A 5,502-nucleotide genomic window follows, 5' to 3' on the forward strand; every position below is an offset into this window, starting at 1 on the left:
GGAAACAGAAAACATACTTCAGTGGAACTGTAGAGGCCTCCTCAAAAATCATGACGATGTTCATGATATGCCGCATGATAATCAGCCAAGGGTCATGTGTCTCCAAGGAAGACACCTCAATTACAAACAAACAATGTTCCTAAATAGGTACATTGTATTCAGGAAAGACAGGGTTGGCTGCACACATTCTTCGGTTGGTGTGGCCATCCGCCCGGAAACTCTGTCCTTGAGGCTGTAGCCATCCGCACGATAATATTTAGTGGGTTGATAACGGCATGCTTCATCTACATCGCCCCTGCCTTCCACCTTTTGAGCACTGATTTCGAGGGCCTTGTAGTTCAGCTGCCCAAGCCCTTCGTTCTCGAAGGTGACCTGAATGCACCTAATCCACTCTGGGGTCTTCCCGCACGGATGTCCATAGTCGCCGCATTGAGAATTTTTTAACATCTTCAGGGGCATGCCTATTTAACAAAAACAAGCCCACACACCATTATATTGGACACAACACTTACTCACACCTCGACTTGGCTATTGGCTCTGCAGTACTCTTTCCATCTCTTGAGTGGGATGTTGGATGTAACCCATAGGGTAGTGACCACTTCTCAACCACATTAACACATATAGGTTTTTGCACGAACAGCTCTCCTTCCCATAAAATGTTCAATCAAGCTCGAGCAAACTGGAATGCATTTACAGAAACATCCAGACTACATCGCACATCCATTACACACCTAGACGTAGAAGAAGCTGCCCAACTACCTACGGTACACACTCTCGACCCTGCCGAAAAGTCTATTCCCCAGGTGTCCGGTGCTCCGCGCAACCCGAGGACGCCCTGGTGGAACGAGGATGGCAGGAGAGCCCGGGAGGCTCAGCACAAGGCATGGGGTGTCCTTCGTTGGTACCCCGCGTCGGATAACCTTACCTCCTTTAAACGGGCAGAAGCACTTGGGAAGCGCGTGCGCCGTGAGGCAAAAAGGGAAAGTTGGCGCACCTTCCTCACATCCATAAACTCTTACACCGGCACTCACAAAGTCTGAACACACATACAAAAACTAAAAGTACAACAAACACACAGCCTGCGCCTGGCTAGTAAAATAGGGGACACACTGGAAGACCAGGCTAACACCCGCACAACGCTTCCAACATGTGTCCAGTTCAGCAAACTACACCAACGCTTTCAATGAACACAAAACATCTTGTGAGAAGCAGTCTTACACGACGGCCTTTGACCGAATTACCCGGTCAACACTTTCAAACAAATTTTGCGGCTATGGCTTCCGAAGCCCCTTTTAGAATTTAATTGAATCATATCTTCAGCACAGGAGGCAGTTAGTCCATACAAATCAACACATTTCACACCTGAAACCAGTTTGTGTCGGCGTGCCTCAATGAAGCATTCTTGGGCCTTTGCTTTTGTGCATTTACATAAATTACGAAGTAAACATTGACATTACCGCCAAATTCATTATGTATGCTCATGACACGACGATCATTATGAACGGATAAAGTTCAGGTCGCTTATTTTCTCACGCAAATACATCCTGAAGACTGTCATCATGGAGTAGTGCTAACGCCCTTAAAATAAAGGCTAATCAAACTAAAGCTCTTGTTATAGGCCATGAAATAAGAGTTGAAATACCCTTTGCAGTCCGGGTCAAAAATAGTGATATCGAGCTCGTACCTGTTTTAAATGCGTGGGTCACTTTTTAAGGAACATAAATCATAGAATTTTCACGAAGATTCAGTTATTACTAAGCTTTCTAGAGATACTGGTGTTCTATCTAGACTGAGATTTTGTTTACCCAAAAGTGTAAACTTCGTATTTATGACTCGTTATGTTTATCCTACGTCGACTATTGTCATCTGGTATAGGGCACGCATACGCAATCTAATATCACTAAACTTCATGTATTGGAAAAAAAGCAGCCAGAATTGCTGTAAACGCCGTGTACGACAGCCACAGTTACCCTATTTTTAAAAATATAAATTTATTTACAATGCCTTAATATTACCGATTCACACTGATCAAACGATACGAAAGTGGACTAATAAAAGTAACAATTTTCTGCCGCATATTTCAATACAACTGCAAAACAATACCAGCGTAACTTCCATACTTCTGAACGCTGGGAAATGGCGCGGGCCCGCACAGCGAACTAGGGCACACAATTGCTACGTAACCGTCTTTCCTTTTATCTAAACAAGCTTTGACACTTAATAGTCTTTGTTTGATTGGTGAGTGTCATTTTTACCGTGCTGTTGAAGTGATACCCACTTCTTGTCTAGTGATCGTATAACTATGGGCTTGGTGTAATTCATATTTTTAATTTTTTTAGGGGGCGGGTGTTAAGTTTTGCTTTGTCTCTAGTTTAAGTTGTTGTTATAGTTTCTTGATATGCGCACGCATATCTACTTGCGATGGGGTTTGTGTTTTAATATACATGTATTGTAATCTCGTATGTGTTGAAGTATGTAGATGCTTATGTTGGCAGCAAGCAGCTGCTGTAGCTTGTCTCTTACACGGGGCCATGAACCCTGTCAAGCCCAATTGGTGGCTTTTTTTCACGGCCCAACACAGATGTTATTCAAATAAAAAGATAGATAGATAGATTGATTGATTGATTGACTGTTTGATTGATTAATTGATTGACTGATTGACTGATTGATTGATTGATTGATTGATTGATTGGTTGGTTGGTTGATTGATTGATTGATTGATTGATTGATTGATTGATTGATTGATTGATTGATTGATTGATTGATTGATTGATTGATTGATTGATTGATTGATTGATTGGATTTGTGTTCGCCTGGCCGCCTGGTCTTCAGCTGGCAGCGCTGCAATGCGCACTCCCACTGCTCAAGGGTAGGGGATCTGGGTGGTGGAGGGTTGGTGGGGCACGTCCAGACGAGATCAGCTGTGGTGTTAGGCTCATCGCATTGGGGGCAGTTGAGTGGGTAGTTAGTAGGGGATATGTGGTGGAGATGGAGGTGATTGTAATAAGTGTTGGTTTGAAGTCGGTGCCAAATGCAGGCGTCAGTGGTAGAAAGGGAAGGGTGGGGAAGGAGATAGGTGCGTAGGGTTGCTCAGTAGTGGTAGAGGATGTCGGTGTATGTTTGGGAGAGGGGCGCAAGGGAGTTTGTAATACTGGCTGCATTGTTGCCCTCTTCTGGGAAGGCCCGGTGAAGGAGAGCTCAGGCGGTGGCGTGTGCCACCTCATTCTCAGGGAGGGAAGTGTGGCAGGGTGTCCACACTATGCGGGCTGGAGGGAGGGTGGGGCATTGAGAAAGGATGGCCAGGGTAAGAGCCGAAACTCGTCCGAGTGCAAAACGACGGGAGGCAGCTTGTGAATCAGACAGTATCGTTATGCTGGGACTCATGGCTTGGGTCATTGCGAGGGCAATGGCTGCTTCTTCGGCCGTGGTAGTAGACGCAGTGCAGACAGTTGCCGAGGTGAGGAAGGCATTGTTGAAGCGGGCAACAGTGGCGACGTGAGCTGGTCGTTGAGGATAGGGAGAGGCGTCCGTATAGAGGGTGGTCGGGTCGCTGCCGTATTTTCTGATGAGAAGGTGTGTACGATGCTGACGACGGCCGGCGTTGTATGTAGGGTGCATATGACGCGGAATGGGGAGGACATGGATGTTGCGTCGCATTGATGGAGGTGAGTCCGGAGTTTGTACCACCTTCCGGCCTAGCGTTTTGAGCAGATGACGACCGGCGGGTGTGAGTTGTAAGCGCTGTAGTTGGTTTTGGAGATGGGCCTGAATAATTTCCGAGAGGGTGTTATATAGACCCAGTTTCAATAAGCGGTCGGTAGAAGTGAAGGTAGGCAGGCTGAGGGCTGTCTTATAAGACTTGCGTATTAGGACATCAATCTTGGCATGTTCTTGCGGTTTCAAGGTAAGATAGGTTTCAAGACTGCTTGTTGAAGACTGTCTTGCTGTTGTCCGGGAGAGCCTGTGTAGGACCATATAGTGAGGTCGTCTGCATATAAGGCGTGCGACACGTGGGGGATTTGTTTAAGTACTGTCGGGAGTCCCATGACGCTATATTGAAAAGTAGGAGTGAGACAACCGAGCCTTGGGGAGTGCCCTTTGCCGGTGTGTGAAAGCTCTCTGTCTGGTGAGGGCCAATGTGGAGAGTGGCAGTTCGATCTGTCAAAAAGGCTCTCACGTAGTTATATGTGGCAGATCCGCAGCCCGTGGTGTGAAATTGGCGGAGAATGGCTGTGTGAGTGACGTTATCGAAGGCGCCTTGTATATCGAGAGCGGGGACGGAACTGGGATGTACTTTGCTGAGGCAGTCGAGAACCCGCTCTTTGAGTTGGAGGTGGACGTCTTGCGCCGAGAGGTGAGTACGGAACCCGAACATGGTGTGAGGTAACCGGTTGGTGTCTTCAAGGAAGTCCGTTAGACGGCGAGTCACCAGATGTTCAAAAAGTTTGCCCACACAGGATGTGAGAGAGATCGGTCGTAAGTTGTCAAAAGTGATGGGGTTGTGAGGCTTGGGAAGTAAAGTGATATATGCGTGGCGCCACTGGAGCGGTACTGTGCCGTTAGTCCAGTGGTGATTGTAACAGGCAAGCAGGGATTCTAAGTGGTCGTCGTTAAGGTTACGAAGTCGCTTGTACGTTATTAAAACGTGTACGGGTGCTGTTGCTCGGGTTAGCCGGGTGAGTGCTTGCGTGAGCTCGTCCATGGTAAAAGGGCCATCGAGCTGAGGATTGGGAGTGCCCACGTAGTCCGGGTGCGAGGGAGTTGTCTGAGATGATGCAGGTCCGAAAAACTTGTGGCGGATTTGGGAGAGTAGTTGATCATGCTGTTGAGAGTGGTTGTGTATAAGCCGGGCTATGTTTTGCGAAGTGGCAGTTTTGCAAGGGGCGTTATCTAGGAGGTGGCGTAGGATGTGCCAAGCTTTCTTGGTTGTAAGAGTGCCATTTATTTGGTCAAGGAAGCTGCGGCAGTTTTGGGCTTGCAGTTCTTTGCCGTATTTAAGAGCCACTTCTGTAATCTGGGCGATACGACGTTTAAGCTTGCGATTGTGTTTATTTCGGCACCATCGGTTGAGTAGGCTACGTCGTGCCGTCCATAGATGGTCGAGATGGTTGTCTACTGCCGTTAGATCCTGCGTTAGCGTGATTTTCTTGGGGTGTGAGTTTTGTAGATCAATGAGTTGCTGCGTCCATTGTTCTAGGTTATCGGTCGGCAGTATGCTTGGAAGTGGAGCTTCGCGGAAGGCTTGCCAGTCAGTGAGCTGCGCCGTGCCCATCTTGCGACGGATACTCGTGAGTGGGACAGTGAGAGCAATGATGTAGTGGTCACTGCCTAAAGTATCTGGCAGCAGATCCCATACAAGGTCGGTGGTGTTGAGACTGAATGTAAAATCCGGTGTGGTGTTTCGGGTCACGGTAGTGCCTAGACGTGTTGGCCGAGTCAAATCGTTCTGCAGGGTGAAGTGGTGGTGCTGTGTTGCTTGTAGCAGAGCCGTGCCTTTGGAAC

The sequence above is a fragment of the Haemaphysalis longicornis genome, unplaced genomic scaffold (genome assembly GCF_048455015.1).
Source record: "Haemaphysalis longicornis isolate Haplotype H1 unplaced genomic scaffold, Haemaphysalis longicornis Haplotype H1 scaffold_5, whole genome shotgun sequence".
Lineage (NCBI taxonomy): Eukaryota > Metazoa > Arthropoda > Arachnida > Ixodida > Ixodidae > Haemaphysalis > Haemaphysalis longicornis.